Raw genomic sequence first — 18,020 nt, 5'->3', positions numbered from 1 at the left:
AAGATCAGTTGATTATATTTCTATGGGTCTATTTCTGGGCTCTCTATTCTGTTCCATTGATTTATTTGCCTATTCTTTCACCAATACCACACTGTAGCTTTATGGTAAGCCTTGAAGTCAGGTAGTGTTAGTCTTCTAACTTTGTTCTTCTCTTTCAATACTGTGTTGGATATTCTGAGTCTTATGCCTCTCCTGTAGAGTCAGTTTGTCAATAACCATATTGACAAACTGCTAGAATGTTGATTGGGTTTGCACTGAATTTATAGATAATGTTGGGAAGAACTGACATGTTGACAATATTCGTCTTTCTATTCATGAACATGGACTATCTCTCCATTTGCTTAGTTCTTTAATTTATTTCATCAGTTTTATAGTTTTTCTTATATAGATCTTGTACGTATTTTGTTAGATTTCATTCTGGGGCTGCTAATGTAAATGGTATTGTGTTTATAATTTCAAATTCCACCATTTCATTACCAGTATTAGAAAGGCAATTGACTTTTGTATATTAACCTAGTATCCTGCAATCTTACTGCAATACTTATTATCAGGTTAGTGCAAAAGTAATTGTGGTTTCTGCCATGTAGTTTTTGCACCAACTTAATAGTTCTAGGAGTCTGGGGTTTTTTTGGGTCTATTCTTTTGGATTTTCTACATAAACAATCATGTAATCTGCAAGCAAGGTAGTTTTATTTCTTCCTTCCCAATCTGTATATATTTAATTTTCTTTCCCTGTTTTATTGCACTAGCTAGGACTTCCAGTGCAATGTTGGAAAGCAGGGATGATTGGGGATACCTTTGCTTTGTTCCTAATCTTAGTGGGAAAGCTTCTAGTTTCTCCCCATTAAGTATGATGTTAGCTGTAGGTTTTTTATAAATATTCTTTATTAAGTTGAGGGAGTTACCCTCTATTCCTAGTCTGATCAATTTATCATGAATTGATACTGGATTTTCTCAAATGTTTTTTCCACATCTATTGTCATTATCAAGTAATTTTCCTTTTTTAGTTTGTTGATGTGATGGATTATATTAATTGATTTTCAAATGTTGAACCAGTCTTGCATACCTAGGATAAAACTCACTTGGTCATGATATGTAATTCTTTCATACATTATTGGATTCCATTTTGCTAATATTTTGTTAATATTTTGTTGAGGATTTTACATCTATATTCCTGAGAGATACTGTCTGTAGTCTTCCTTTCTCATAATGTCCTTTTCTGATTTTGGTAGTAGAATAATGCAGACCTTATAGAATGTGTTAGAAAGTGTTCCATCTGCTTCTATCTTCTGAAAGAGGTTGTAGAGAATTGGTATAATTTTTCCTCAAATGTTTGGTAGAATTCACTAATGAAGTCATCTAGACCCAGTGCTTTCTATTGGGGTACATTATTAATTATTGATTTAATTTAATAGGTATAGGCCTATTCAGATTGTCTATTTACTCTTGTGTGAGTTTTAGCATATTGTATCATTCAAGGAATTATTCTATTTCATGTAAGTTAGCAAATTTGTGGGCATGGAGTTTTTCATGGTATTCCTTTATTATCCTTTTAATATCCATGGGATCTGTAGTGATGTCTCCCCACTTTCATTTCTAATATTAGTAATTTGTGCCCTTTCTATTTTTTCTTAGTTAGCCTGTTCTAGCCTGGCTTATTGATTCTACTGATCTTTTCAAAGAACCAGTTTTTGATTTGGTTGATTTTCTCTATTGATATCCTGTTTTCAATTTCATTAATTTTGTTCCAGTTTTCTTTTCTTCTGATTATTTTAGGTTAAATATGCTCTTCTTTTTTCTAGTATCTAAAGTGGACACTTAGATGATTGATTTTAGACCTTTCTGGTTTTTTTTTGTTTTGTTTTGTTTTGTTTTGTTTTGTTTTGCTTTTATTTTAGTTTCAGGGGTACATGTGCCGGTTGGTTCTGTAGAAAAATTGTGTGTTGTGGGGGTTTGAGGTACATATTATTTCATCACCCGGGTGAAAAGCATAGAATCCAAGATCAACAGGTAGTTGATCTTTTTCTTTTCTAATATCTACATTTAATGCTACAAATTTTTCTCTAAGCACTGTTTTCACTGCATCTCACAAATTTTAATACGTTGTATTTTCATTTTAATTTCATTTATGTATTTTAAATTTAATTTCATTTCGTTAAAATATTTTAAAATTTCTCTTGGCCCATTAGTTATTTAGAAATATATTGTTTAATCTCCAAGTATCAAGCTCAGAGATTCTTTTCTCAGTGTATTCAGTCTACTAGTAAGCCCATTAACAACAGTCTTAACTTCTCTTACAGTGTTTTTGTTCTCCAGCATTTTGTAAATCTTCTTAGAACTTCTATCCCTCTGTTTATCTATCTGTTCTTGCATGTTGCCTACTTTTTCTGTCAGATCCCTTAGCACATTAGTAGTAGTTGTTTTAAATTTATGGTCTAATAATGTCAACAATCCTGCCGCATGAGGATCTGGTTCTGACACTTGCTGTGTCTCTTCACACAGTGTTTTGTTGGGTTGTTTTGGGGGGGTTTTTAATGGAGGGTGGGGCTGGGGTTTTTTGTTGTTGTTGTTGCTTGCCTTTTAATATGTCTTGTAATTTTTTTTTTTTGAAAGCTGGATATAATATACTAGATGAGAGGAACTGCATAAATAGACCTTTAGTGATATAGCAGTAAGGTGTTGGGTGGGGGTGGGGAGTAGGAGGAGGATTCTATAGTCCTATGATCAGGTCTTAGTCTTTTAGTGAGCCTGTGCCTCTAGGTTGTGAACTTCACAAGTGACTCTCAGTTTCTCCCTGTATTAGATGGGACAGGGTGGATAGAAGGGGATGGATTTGGGTATTTCCCTGTCCCCAGTTTGGTTAGTCTGTTGAAACCCCTGACAGGTTAGGCTCTGGTAAAATAATTTCTCTTGAGGGCAGGCCTTGTTAAAGAGAACAGAATGCTCTGGCCTACTTCCAGATGGCCACTTTTTCTCCAACCTCTGCCAGAACGATGAGGAGATGTTCACTGTGAGAACATGGTAGAGCTCCAGGCAGTAAGACTCAAAAAAGTCTGAGGAGCTTCTTGGAGTTTTTAATTCACAGATTTGTCCACACTGAGCTTTTGTATAATCAATTTCAGTTCAGCTTTTCATATCCCAGCACGGGTTTCTATAAGTTTCTGTTTGTGGGTTTCTACTTTGGTAAGTTGTCATTCTTTGTATCTGTCTGTCTGTTTCCCTGGTTTAAAGGGCAATGATTTACCCTGTAACCTCACTTCCTGACAGATCTAAAAGAATTGTTGATTTTCAGCTTGGTCAGATTTTTACTTGTTTTTAGGGTGGAGCAGCTACTTCTAAGGTCTTTACATGCCAGACAGGAACCCAAAAGTCTGTACCTCATCTTTAGGCAACATGCAATTATTAAAAGATGGGTAGATTGATTAACTGATTGATAGGTTGGATTTTAGCAGAAAGATGACATAATTGAAAATTATTATGTAATGGATTTTGGAGGCTAGGCAGCTGGGCAGCTCTGCTGTCTTGGTTGGTCTCACAAGTCTGAAGATTGACTGGTTGTAAGCTGACCATAGATAGCCAAGGCTGGGACAACTGGAATGACTTAGATCTGATGCATGAGTCTTTCACCCTCCAATGGGCTGGTCTGGACGTGTTTTTCTTCATGGTCATAGGAGAGGACAAGAGTGCAAACAGAAATACGTAAGCATTCCTTTAAAGCTTCTGTTTATAGCACATCCATTAACATCCCATTGGCCAAAGCAAGTCACATGGTTGAGCTTAGAATCAAGGGGTGGGAAAATGGATTCCACTTCTTCATAGGGGAACCACAAAGTCACACGGCAAAAGGTAAGGACACAGGAAGGGGTGAAGAATTGGAATGATAAATGCAAATACCTTGATTCAAATCCCAGTTCCTCTAGCTATGTGACTATGAGCAAAGTACCTGGAAACTGGTACAAAAAGAGTGCCTACCTCTTAGTATAGTTATTTGCAGCAAATGAAAAGACCCATATGAAACACTGAGTATAGTACTCAGCCCACATAGGTAACTATAGGCCATGGGCACTGCACTGCAGTGGCAGAAAGAGGAGTTGAGGTGCATATGGAGGTTATAGGCCTTCTGTACTACTCTGTAGTTGAGTAATGTTAATATGTTGTTCAGGACAGGTTGGAAATTGAATCTGAATGCACCCTGAAATATGATACTGTAACCAGAAGTGAAAAGGTCTAGCCATATTTGGGAGGAATAACAAAGGATGAATCTTCAGAAATAGGTATCCATATTCCTGCATTAGGACAATGGTGGTGCCATTCATCGATGAAAGCAAAGAGAATCAGGAAAGTTGCAGCTTGGGGACAGATGGCTAGATGTCCACTCCATCTGGTTCTCTAGCCGAGTCTCTGGGAGTTTCATGAAAAGGAAGAGTAGAAAGAGTAGTCAATGACTTTTTCTCAGCATGACATAAAACAAGGTATTTAATAATCATCCAAACCAGAGATTTTATTTGGAAAACCTGCTGTTCAATACCATTTCTTCTGTATTAGGAAGGATAATTCTAAATATGAAACAAAACAAAACAAAAAACTTGGAGAGAAGACTGCCCATTAGTCTGGTTTCCAGCAAGACATTCATCCAGGGCTCTCTGACACACTTGGCCACAGCCCTATCACCAGGCTGGAGTGCTGTGGTGTGATCCCAGTTCACTGTAACCTCCGACTCTCTGGTTCAAGTGATTCTCCTGTCTCAGCCTCCTGAGTAGCTGGGATTACAGGCACGCACCACCACACCTGGCTAATTTTTGTAGATTTTAGTAGAGACAGAGTATCACTAAGTTGGCCAGGATGGTCTCCATCTCCTGACCTCGTGATCCGCCCGCCTTGGCCTCCCAAAGTGCTGGGGTTGCAGGTGTGAGCCAACCACGCCCGGCCAATTATTCTTCCAATCACAGTAGAACCTGGGCTACAAGGTGCCAGAGGTGAGGGTGATGAAGAAGTTTTTACCCAATCCCATGGCTTCAATTTTTATAACAACTTTCAATCTAATGGGTGTTCACTTGCACTAGAACAATCCCAAGATGCAACCCTGAGAAAGACTCTCATGGCCCATTAGCTTAAGCAATTGCCAGCCAAACAAAATAGCAAATTTCCCATGTACAAAGATTTAGTGCAGTGAGACTAGGATAAATAATGAAGGCATTTGTTTATGCCTGCTTACAACATTCCTTGTAGGCAAAACAGGGAGGAAAATGTCGTTCTAAGCATGCAAAGGCAGCCACTGCAGGCTCATCAAAAATATGCATTTGCTTTTGTAGTCAAAGAGTGTGAGTTTGCTCTGCTTCACCTCCTGGCCTGGGCTCCTCTGATATCTATGTAATTTAAATGAGAAAGTCGTCCTAGGGAGTCATCACATTTCAAAGAAGTGACCCTTTTTTGATGTTGAAAGGATCCTCAGTGTTTGGGTTCACTCCCAGGTGAGGTGATGTCATAGAGTTCTTGAGATGTCATCTACAGAAACAGACTTTGGAAAGTCTAAACAGAAGTTATTTACCTTGTCTTTTTGCTTGTTGTGCAAATGGGCCTCAGCTTTGGAGAGAAAACAGGCATATTTCAAGCTCAGTCTAAACCAAAATTCGCCATTGCCGTCAGTTAAACCCTGAAAAAAGAGGAGCTTTTGTTCATTCTTGGAGTGACCTGACTTCTACCATGAACTTTGTAACTAGGATGACCATAGCATCCTCCAAATTGACCTCAAGCTGGTTGGCTCAGCTTCACGGGGCAACTTGGACGAGGCACTTTACTCCCTGTTCTTTCTCCTGAGGGACTGGTTCCTCTGAGTTCTCCCATTTGTCCTTTTCCCCTACAACCCACATCAGGGAACTTCTGGTCCTCCTGGGAACAGAACCATTCAGACAACCATGCTAGTCACAGTATTGTATTTCCGGCTGCATTCAGAAGTGGATTTCCAACCTGTCCTGAACCTCATATATCCTTACACTGCCCTAGAGCCACTACTTTCCCAGCATGCCCCACTGGCCCATATTGAGTGAGATCTGCTAAGAAAAGTCCCATCAGAGTAACTCCTTAGACAATGCAATCAAAAAAGATTCCTTCTCCATATAGTGTTCAGTCTCCAATAACTGGCTTCTGTCTTCATGGCACCAAGCTTTATGTACTTTCTCAACTGTTCAACTGGAAATACTCTTTCTCTCTTTCACTTGCCAAATTAGGTTTAAAGAGAGGGTTGCTGGATCCTGGGAGGGTGTTAAATATCTCCACTGCTAGAAATCCAGCTACAGACATTAACGCCTACCTCCTGGCTCAAGAGTGAGTGTGAGTGCTCCTGCTGCCAGGACATCTTTCATCCAGGGCCTCTCCCCTAGCCAGCACTCAGCCAGCGCCAGGGCCAGAGGAAGCAAGTCAAACCAGACTGGCATCCTAGCAGTGTTGATCCTCAGTTGGTGAGTACTAAACCCACAATCTCATCTTTTTAATCACTTCTAAAGCACTTTGAAGCAGAAGACAATTCCAAACACCAAGAAGATACAGTTCATGGGAAGCATTGCTTTTAATAATAATAAATTTGCATAGCACTTCTAATAACAAAGCATTTTTACATAAAATAACAAAATCTTTTCTTGAAGGTTTACTTAACATACATTACATTAATTCTTTTTTTTTTTTTCTTTTTTTTGAGATAGAGTCTTATTCTGTCACCCAGGCTGGAGTGCAGTGGCACAATCTCAGTTCACTGCAACCTCCACCTCCCAAGTTCAAGCGATTCTCCCCGCTCAGCCTCCTAAGTAGCTGGGATTACGGGCGTGCACCACCACATCTGGCTAATTTTTGTATTTTTAGTAGAGATGGGGTTTTGCCATGTTGGCCAGGCTAGTCTTGAACTCCTGACCTGAAGTGATCCACCTGCCTTGGCCTCCCAAAGTGCTGGGATTATAGGCATGAGCCACTGCACCTGGCCCTATCATTGCTGTTTCAAAAGAGCAGATGATGTAAAGTTTGAAGGGGCTGAGTTGATCTCTATACTTCAACATCTCTAAGCTGATCTCTACATTCTAAGCTTATCTGTATACTCCAGTATCTCACTGAAAATCCATGAAGATGTCTTTATCTTCAACGTTCAAGGCATTTTACCACAAAAAGAGGAGAAGTTTACAGGAGGAGGAGACAGCTTTAGTCAAACCAGTTATACCCTAGGTAACCAAATAGTTGATGAAGGAAAGTTTCTCACCATCAAAGTAGTCTAGCTAAAAAATGTGAATGAGACGATAGAATTATAACCATTTTGCAATTCTCAAAAAAATAATGGATTTAGGCTATGATAGTCAACTGTTGCTAACATCGCAAAAAAAGAGACACAAAAAGAGAGACAGATGTTATGTGCCTCCTGACAAAAGCATGCAATACCACCTATGAAGCAATCTTGCCAAAAATCCAAATCTGAACTTAATCAAGATTATCAGCCCACAGGAAATACAGGTGACAGAGAAATCTGTTAAATGATACCACAAGGATAAAATAAATAGCATCTAGTATGTGGGAAACTCTACAGGACAAATGAATACGTTTCTATAGCAAATAAATTACAAGGGGAAAAAAGAATGGGAAGACGAGCCTATAGATTAAGAGACTCAAAAGATATACCTCCCAGCCAGACGCGGGGCTCACGCTGTAACCCCAGCACTTTGGAATGCCGAGGCAGGCAGATCACTTGAGGTTAGCAGTTCGAGACCAGCCTGGCCAACATGGTGAAACCCCATCTCTACCAAAAATACAAAAATTAGCTGGGTGTGATCACAGTTGCCTGAAATCCCGGCTACTCAGGAGGCTGAGGCAGGAGAATTGCTTGAACCCAGGAGGCGGAGGTTGCAGTGAGCCGAGATCATGCCACAGCACTCCAGCCTGGGTATTAAGGTAAGACTCTGTCTTGGGGTGGTGTGGGGGGGGAATATATATATACATATATGTGTATATATATATATATATATACCTCCCAATGCAATAGGTAAACCTTCTTCAAATCCTGATTCAAACAAACCAAATGTAAGGTGCATACGCACGCTGAGGCCTTGGATATGATGCATATCTACATATCTTGCTGACTCCTGACCACTTAAAATTATCTCTTACATGGCCCTCTTAAAACCCCAATCAACCAAAATTGGCTGTGCCTCAATCAGCCAAGAATTTAAATGTGCTTTTCTGCCATGCCTTAGATTTTAAAATGTTGGGAAAGGGAAGAGGGGTTTGAGAGAAGCTATATCTTTCTTAGGATATTTTTGTTTTGTTTCTTGTTTGTTTGTTTTTTGTTTGTTTTTGAGACAGGGTTTCACTCTGTCACCCAGGCTGGAGTGCAGTGGCGCCATCTCGCCTCACCGCAACCTCCACTTCTCAGGCTTAAGCGATCCTTCCACCTCAGCACCCCTTGCCTCCAGTAGCTGGGACCCCAGGTACATGTTACCACATCCAGCTAATTTTTTTGTGTATTTTGTAGAGACGAGGTTTTTGTGTCCAGGCTGGTTTCTTAGGCTATTTTTAAACAGTTGTATGCAATCTTTTAAATTATAATTATAGGCCTGGCATAGTGGCTCACACCTGTAATCCTAGCACTTTGGGAGGCAGAGATAGGTGGATCGCTTGTGCCCAGGAATTCAAGACTAGCCTGGCCAACAAAGTAAGACTCTGTCTCTATAAAAAAAATTAAAAATTAGTCAGATGTACTGGCATGCACCTATGGTCCCAACTACATGGGAGGCTGAGGCAAAAGGACTGCTTGAGCCTAGGAGGTCGAGGCTCCTAGTGATTGCACCACTGCACTCTGGCCTGGACAATAAGCAAGACCCTGTCTCATAAATAAATAAGTAAATGCATATTTGTCATTTCCGGTAAGCTAGTAAAAGCTATAGTCATTTTCTAGAAAAAAAAAAAAACGAAACAAACACAAACAATCTTATGTGTTTCAGGAAAACTTCTACTTGGGAGGAAGTCATGTTTTAATTATTTTACAGTGAAAATCCCCAATAAAGTGAGGAGCTTGAGTTCAGGTTTGCCTACAGTTTGAGTTTAGAATCATACATATTGATTTCCTTCAAGTGGGGCTCACTTGCAGATCCTCAGGGACCAAGCCCATCCTTGTCCTTCCTACCTGCTACTCCACACTAGGAAACCAGAGGGTTCTTGACATCACCCTCAATTCTTGCGGATGTGTCCCTGGAGTGTTGGACTTGAAAACCTCCCAGTCCCTTCCATTTGTCCAGTGGCTCTGATGCAGGCTTTCACCAGTGCTGGATCTTTTAGAGAGGCCCCTCAGTTTGGAATTAAACCCTCCAGGTAACAGCAAGTGCTCACAGGACAGCAGAACTGTAGTACTTCACTGCAAAGCATTTTGCACCCGTGAGCACTCAAGAGGTAACCTTAATGAGTGCAAAACATTCATCTCTAATAAGAACATGCTGTCATAATCACCCTCCATGTGATAAATATCCTAGAGGTTTTCTCTTTGTTAGGTTAATGCTTTTCCACAAGATAATTTAACCAATTCTCTAAAAAATAATCACACGTTATCAGGCCTCAATACAGTAATATGGTGGTGTTGTTTTTTTTTTTTTTTTAATGTTTTGAATCTTGCCTTAAACAAATTCCATCCAAATAAACGCTCCCTTTTTTAGCTGGCACCAAAGCTTGTGTTGTTCATTGTAACCAAGCTCGCAGTTGGCTAACTCCTCATCTAACAGTATGTCTTCTGATTTCATTTGAGCAAAATTTATCATCCACAAGCAAAGACAGAAAATGTGTGAATGTCTAAAGCTTATGTAAATTAAGAGGCCATGCACGTTATTCCTAAAAATAGTAGATAATTATAGGCATTTCTTCCCCATACAATAATTATATGCCTCCTGTCATCTTTTCTATTCTGTATAAGGTCACAGTAGTATTATACAAAATTTACAATATGTTACAAGCTAAAAACACAATAATTAGCAACTGTGCATCTTCAGCACCAGTGATGAATGTTCACAGTAAAAGTTTTAAAAAAATGCATTATTTGTTTTATGTGGACAGTACACACTTAAATTTAATCATCAACTCCTGCTACCCAATAGGCAATATTCTCTCACTATTATAATGCTATTTGCCAAGTTCATAGTACACCCTAGGGCTGAATTCATCCTTAACGAAGAGACAGGAAGCCAAATCTCTCACTGTCATCTCAACCAGGTGCACCATACTATTTTAAATTTAATAATTCTGTTGAACATATTGAATGATAATGAGCAAGCCTAGAGAAAGTACCAAGGATTATTTTGACCATTATGATCAACATCTGATTCAGGGAGAAAAAATCTTCTCACTAAATAATGTAGGGAATTCACAGGATTGCTTGCTATGAGCGTTATTTTTTTCCTCCTGCTTGTTTACATCATTCATTAAAAGGGAAAAATGTTAGGGATATTGTACATCAGTGGATAAAAATAAGTAATTTAACAAAAAAGAGGGTTTATCCTCAGCTCTTAATTATCCATGCTAATGGTAACAAAGAGTCACAGATAATACAAAATGACAGGACAGAGCTATCATTTCTGTTTTGCTTAAGGAAAAAGTCAGAGGGCCATATACCTCATTTTACCTTCCCCGGTTCTGTCATGCTGTCAAAAATGGTTTAGAAAGGATGAAGAATTAGCAAGAATGGGGCAAGAGAAGGCTCCAGAGGCCCAGAATCCTCAATCACAAACCCTATTCGTGGTTACTTGTATCATCTGGTTTGCTCAGTGGTTTCATACCTTGGACTATGAAGGGTTCTTCCCCCGCTTGCCATGCTGGGGTCTAGATGATCACTGTAAACAGGAATGCTCGCCTCTAGGGCCGTACCCCTCAAAGGTAATTCAAACCCCAGAGACCAGCATCCCAGCAGGAACTACGAATAGATGAGAGCAACCATTTGGCTTTGTGTTTAAAAACACCTGATTGACTGATGCCCATCTTAGCCATTTCCCTCCTGAGCGGAGCAGTATGTATAGAAATTAAGACTATGGACTCCAGGTCAGACTTTCTTGGTTCAAATCCCAGTGCTACTCTTCAAGCTCTATGACCTCAGGTGTAATCTTTTTATGACTCAGCTTTCTCATCTATAAAATGGGGAAAGTAATAATTGTGAGCATTAAAATAATATGTGAGTGAGATATATAACAGTTGTGTGATTAAAAGTCCCTCATCCGCTGAGACTTGCTGTGGCAATTGACCAGACTGCAGTCCATTTGGAGCTACTACCTTGGAATCTTCCGCACAACAATGCCAAATCCCCACCATCATGAAGGCAGTCTCATCTTTTTGCTGGTCGGTCCTTAAGAATAATGTAAAATATGCCTCAAATTAAGAGCACAAGTTTTGGGATCAGGTAAGTCAACAACACACTAATCTCTCTTCAGCCAGGACCTCCATTCTGGGCTTTCAGCTAACCCATGCAACTGCCTGGTTGACATCACCCCTTGAATGTTTCTCCAGCCCTGCAAACACAACAGAACTCATTATCTTCCTTCATAAAGCTGGTTCTCTTGCTCCCCTCCTCAATGAGAGATACCACTAGAAGATGGTCATCCTTGACCTTCTTTTCCCTAAACTCTGACTGACATTCAATCCATAAGAGAAAAGATCTTTGCTCATTTCCAGCATGCACTCCTCCCTTCTTTCTTCTCAACCATCTCCATTTCCAATCTGGGGAACCACGGTTTCAGAAAAGCCAACACCACAGCTCTAGAAGCAGAGCTCATGACTTGAGCTAAGTCAGTCAGAGCATTCCATCTTTCTAGCTTCAATAATTTGCTCAGAAATATTCATGAGATTTAAATTGGTCCAATTAGAGTGAGACTTGAGACTTCTGCTGAGAATGCTGGAACAAAGATGCTTTCTTTCCAACAGGGTGAAAAGAAAGAAGCATGTAACCTTGGAGCCACTGGCAGCTACATTGGGAGCATGGGGCATGGGGGAAGTCCCTTTAAGATAAAACATATATGGCAGAGGGTAAAACAGAGAGCCAAACAGAAAGCAGTCTCCTCGAGAGTTTACTGAGCTTTGCCTGAACCCAGCCTCATCTCTACATATTGCAGTTATATAAGCCAGTAAGTCAGTCCTTTTAAATCAGTTTCTACTACTTACCATTAAAGTGTTCCATCCATAGGTCTACCTACTAAATATTTATAGAATGTGTTCACTTCCATCTCCCCCACCACCACCCTGGTCCAAACTACCATTATTTTCTACCTGGACTATTGAAATAGACTCATAATTAGTCATCTTGCTTCCTTAGGTGTACCCCTTCCCACTCCATTCTCTACAAGTAGTCAGCATAATCTTTAAAAATATTCAAATATGATTCAATTGCTTCCCAGCTTAAAGTCCTCTAATGACTTCTTGTTGGGATTAGGATAAAGTCCAAAGCCTAAGAAAGCCTTCGAGGCCCAATGTGACTTGGTCTCTTCCCTTCTCCTTCATCCTCTCCTTCATCACATCCAGGATGTGAGGATGTGTGAGTCCCTCTTGGTCTTGAAACTCCACATACAATTACCTTTCCGCAGTTCTTTTGGTGAAGACACACCATGTTCTTTTGTGCCTTAGATCTTTTGTACATGCTGTTCCATTCACCTAGGCCACCCTCTCCCCCAGCCTATGACCACATCCTTCCAAAAGACCTACCTCACCCTTTGGATCTCAGTGGTGTTCTGCACAGAAGCCTCCAACAATAGGTCCCCTTGTCACATGCTCCTACTCCCCTCTGTGTCTCCCTCTCACAGCAGCATCACACTTCTAGTTACTTATTTAACCATCTGCTTCCACCACATCTGTCTCCTTCAATGGTATATCATCACCACCTAGCCCAGCACAGGTCTGAAACAGCAGGCACCCAATTAATGGTTAATGTAATTGAGATAAGTACAAATTCTGTCTAAGCGACTTTTTAGCTTTTTAACCCTGGGCAAGCTGCTTAACCTCCTTGAGCTTCTGTGTCTTCATCTTTAAAAAATGCAAATGATAATACCCACCTCACAGGGCTATTTGATGATTAAATTAAATATAATTGGGGCACATAGTGAATGGTGAACAAATCTCTAGTGTCTTAGTTAGCATTCTCCAGAGAAACAGAGCCAAAAGGAAACACACACACACACCACACACACATACACACATTGCATACACATATATAGGCACTAGAGCATGTACATATATACATATTTTTACATATATATTTACATATATATTTTATACATATATATATAGAGAGAGAGAGAGAAAGAGATTATGGGAGTCAGCTCACATGATTATGGAGGCTGAGAAGTCTCCACGATCCACTCTTTGAAAGCCAGAGACCCAGGAAAGCTGGGGGTATAGTTATACAGTCATTCCATCTGAAGCCTGAAGTCCAAGTCCAAAGGCCCAAGAACCAGGGAAGCCTATGGTGAAGGCCTGGTCTGAGTCTGAAAGCCAAAAAAAAACAGGAGCACCAATATCTGAGAAAAGCAGAAGATGGCTGGATGTTACAGCTCAGAGAGATGGAATTTGTCCTTCTTCTATCTTTTTGCTCTACTTGGGCCCTCAGCAGATTGGCTGATGCCTACCACATTGGTGAAGCTGACCTTCTTTACTCAGTCTACTGGTTCAAATGCTATGCTCTTCCAGAAACACCCTTACAGAATGACATGGTTTGGTTGTGTCCCACCCAAATCTCATCTTGAATTGGAACTCTAAAATTCCCACGTGTTGTGGGAGGGACCCAGTGGGAGATAGTTGATTCATGGGGGCAGTTTCCCCCATACTGTTCTCATGGTAGTGAATAAGTCTCACGAGATCTGATGGTTTTATAAGGGGAAACCCCTTTCACTTGGTTTCCATTCTACTTGTCTGCCGCTCTGCAAGATGTGACTTTCACCTTCTGCTGTGATTGTGAGGCTTCCCCAGTCATGTGGAACTGTGAGTCCATTAAACCTCTTTTTCTTTAGAAATTACCCAGTCCTGGATATGTCTTCATCAGCAGCATGAAAATGGATTAATATACAGATACATGCAGAAATAACATTTTACTAGCTGTCTGGACAGCTCTTAGCCCAGGTAAGTTGACACATAAAAGTAACCATCACATCTAGGGAGTAGGGTATCCCAAGTCAGGGATTTCTCCAGGTTTCAGGGGGTGAAAAAGAACCCTAAGAATCAAGTGCTTTATAAAAGAATCTAAACTGAGGCTGGAGTGAAAGTGTGAGTTTCCATTGTGAAAGATTCCTTGAAAAGGCCCCCCAAACGACTATGCCATTCAAAGGAACTGAAATAATTTGTAAGCAAAACACCAGGTGAATATAGTCAGCCCTTTATATCCAAGAGTTCCACATCCTCAGGTTCAACCAGCTACAAATGGAAAATATTTGAGAAGAAAAAACAATAAAAAGTAATAATACAACAATAAAATATAATACAAAATAAAAATACAGTGTAACAACTATTTGTATGGCATTTACATTGTATTAGGTATTATAAGTAATCTAGAGATGATTTAAAGTATATATGGGAGGATGTGTGTAGGTGATATACAAATACTATGCTATTTTATGTAAGGAACTTGAGTATCCATGGATTTTGGTGTCCAAGGGCAGTCCTGTAAATAATCCCCTGTAGATACCGAGGGATGACTGTATGCACATCATGATTCCATACATACATCTGGAAGGAGAAAGCTTGGGTTTTAGTTTGTTGTTTTGATATACTTTAAATTTATCAATATTATTCTTGAATGTAGATAAAACAAGTTGTATTTTAAGAACGAGAAAATGATTAATCATGCCAAATCAATACTTTGTACTTTAGGAGAAACTAATTGGTAAACTGTCATGATTACTTTTGTAAATAAATGGCAAGAACGATTAGTTCCTGGTCTCTATAACAGCATCTCAAATATGAAGACTGAACTTCTGTCCTGGAGTACTCTTACCAAATTTTAAAGTCATAACAAATATGCCATTTATCCTCCCTATGCAGTCAATTATATCTTACCTCTAATGGAGCACTACATTAAGAAACTTACCTGCAGTCTCTAGTTTCATTCAATTCTCAAACTCTAAAGTAGGTATCATCATTTACATTATGTAGATGAAAAAGCTGGCCGGGTGTGGCGGCTCACGCCTGTAATCTCAGCACTTTGGGAGGCCAAGGTGGGTGGATCACCTGAAGTCAGGAGTTCGAGACTAGCCTGGCCAACATGGTGAAACCCCGTCTCTAATAAAAATACAAAATTAGCTGGGTGTGGTGGTGCATGCCTGTAATCCCAGCTCGGGAGGCTGAGGCAGGAGAATCGCTTGAACCTGGGAGATGGAGGTTCAGTGAGCCGAGATCGTGCCATTGCACTCCAACCTGGGCAACAAGAATAAAACTCTGTCTCAAAAAAAGAAAAGAAAAAGCTGAGGCCTTAGTTCTCTCTGACTCCAATAAACAACATCTTTCTTCATAGCATTTCTGATAGGTTTACTGCATGCTTGTTTGTTTAACAACTTCACCAAATTGTAACTTCCTTAAGGGTAGGCATCTTGTTTGTTTTGTCTGCCCTTTTGCAAGAGCCCAGAATGGTGCCTACTATATATTTGTTGTTTGCTGTTCAATATTTATTTCTTGAATACATAAGTGAATGGACACTTTGAGTTGACAGAGTAATTAGATGAGAATTCAGTATTTGAAATAAAACAATACACAAGTTAAACTAAACATCCAGGAAGGCTTGGTTTCTGTGTAGCCCACTGGTATTTAAATACCTGAGAACTGATTGGGGATTTGCCGACAGCCCATTAAAGAACTGGTGCTCAATGTTTAAAGACCTGCTTTCCCTCAAGTCCTGAACGGCTGTTTGGTTTCCGCAGAACATCCTCTGTTGAGCTGCAAGGCCCTCATTTGTATTAGAAGTGAAAGCTAGTTCGAAAGTCAACTTAGACGGGACAAATATGTTCTTTTGACTTAATGATATAACATTTTATCAGCCACATAAAAAATGAAATATATGTGTTCATTTGCTATTTGAGGAGCTCTTTCGACGTGTATGCAGGAGCTATGTCAGCTGCTAACTGGTGATCCTTTTTTGACACCCTTTCCCAAGAGTATTGCATAGATAAACATACTCTATTTGAACAAGACCAGTGACAGCAAAATTGCTTGCTTGTCTCTAAAAAGACTCTAATAATGTGCACCAAGGGAGAGGCCCATGGTCTGACAGAATTTTTTTTTCCCCAGTGTAAACCATAAAATCCATTTCAATAGCCAGAATAAAGCAGTTTAAAGTGCATCCCTAGTTAATTACATCCAAAGAGTAATAATAAAATCAACTATTAAATTTTAGAACTTCCTCTTTAAAGTATTAAATATCTGGGAACTGCAATACAGTTAAATTTCTCTCAGAACAATGCTTTCCGTTGCTTAGGCTGGCCCCTAAGAATACTTATGCAAACTCTTTCGGTGTGATAGAGAGTGTATTTTTCCTGTGAAGAAATATTTCAAATAAACCCTTATTTCTGCCACATGTCCTAAAGAGGCACTAGAGCATGTAGGTCACATGGAAGCCAGCCTACTGGCTTCTCAGGGACCCTAGAGGAGAATGGAAAACTTATCACCCTCTTCAAAGACAGAGATTCCATTCTAGGAGCACTTTGCTGGGCAACTTTAGAAAATGGTTGTGTCTACAAACTCACTAGATTGTGGAGCAGATAATAGGCTGAACTTAGATCACAGGGCAATCTACCTGGAAACATCTCTGGCAAATAGCAAACAGAAGCCTACAAACGAAGGAGAAGCAGAAATGATGTCATGGGCAGGATCCTCACAGTCATCGTGCATCCTTCCAGTGGGCCTCATTCACCTGCCTCCAAAAAGCCAGATGCAAATAAATATCAGAGCATGTTCATGAGAGCAAAAAAGGCTGCCTCCTGCCCCAAGACCCCTGGGGAGGGAGAATGCAGGTACCTGCTGCATCTTCTCAGGCACTGGACATGAGGCTTAGGGCATTCCCAGGGGCAGAGCAGAAGTGGATGGCCCTTTACAGGGCTTCACTCTGGAGCCAGATGCTTAACTAAGCAATCTAAAAAAAGATTCATAGTTGTAATTACATTTTGCTTTACAAAGAAAGCAACTGAGTTAATGCTATATCCAGGACAATTCTTGGGAAAAGAGAAAAGGAAGGAAGTTTGTCCTTAAGCAGTCACTGCCTAAACTCTCAATTAAACATTTATTAAGAATGTAGGCCGGGCACGGTGGCTCAAGCCTGTAATCCCAGCACTTTGGGAGGCCAAGACGGGCGGATCACGAGGTCAGGAGATCGAGACCATCCTGGCTAACACGGTGAAACCCCGTCTCTACTAAAAAATACAAAAAAACTAGCCAGGCGAGGTGGCGGGCGCCTGTAGTCCCAGCTACTTGGGAGGCTGAGGCAGGAGAATGGCGTAAACCCGGGAGGCGGAGCTTGCAGTGAGCTGAGATCCGGCCACTGCACTCCTGCCCAGGGGACAGAGCGAGACTCTGGAGGCCAAGGCGGGTGGATCACTTGAGGCCAGGGGTTTGAAACCAGCCTGGCCAACATGGTGAAACTCTGTCTCTACTAAAACAAAACAAACAAACAAAATAGCTGGGCAGGATGGTAGGCACCTGTGATCCCAGCTACTTGGGAGGCTGAGATGGGAGAATCACTTGACCCCGGGAGGTGGAGGTTGCAGTGAGCCGAGATCGTGGCACTGCACTCCAGCCTGGGCAACAGAGGGAGGCTCTGACCAAAAAAAAAAAAAAAAAAGAAGAAGAAGAAGAACGTAATAGATTCTTGGTATGAAGAAATAATGTTTAAATGGTCCTGCATTCTAGGGACATTATCATCTAGTCATGTTCACAAATAAATGCCATTCATTTGTGTCAAGTGCTATAGCAGCAGAGATAGATACGAGGAAGGTACATAGAGGAGACTGGTACCTCGATGAAGGAGCTCGTGGAAGGCTTCATTG

General features: G+C 40.4%; 1 long non-coding RNA gene across 1 annotated transcript; it reads right to left on the bottom strand.

Annotated features, from left to right (window-relative positions):
* Positions 1-3,782: 3,782 nt before the first annotated feature.
* On the bottom strand, positions 3,783-13,471 carry LOC108541676 (uncharacterized). Its single transcript, XR_001889028.1, has 3 exons — positions 13,322-13,471; positions 5,549-5,653; positions 3,783-4,401 (listed from the first exon to the last, which is right to left on the bottom strand). It is a non-coding gene; the product is annotated as an uncharacterized LOC108541676 (long non-coding RNA).
* Between the last annotated feature and the right edge of the window lie 4,549 nt (positions 13,472-18,020).

This window comes from Rhinopithecus bieti, unplaced genomic scaffold (genome assembly GCF_001698545.2).
Source record: "Rhinopithecus bieti isolate Rb0 unplaced genomic scaffold, ASM169854v2 scaffold_19858, whole genome shotgun sequence".
Classification (NCBI taxonomy): Eukaryota; Metazoa; Chordata; class Mammalia; order Primates; family Cercopithecidae; genus Rhinopithecus; species Rhinopithecus bieti.
Note: the sequence above shows the minus strand (reverse complement) of the source record. Positions and strands in the feature narration are given on the sequence as shown.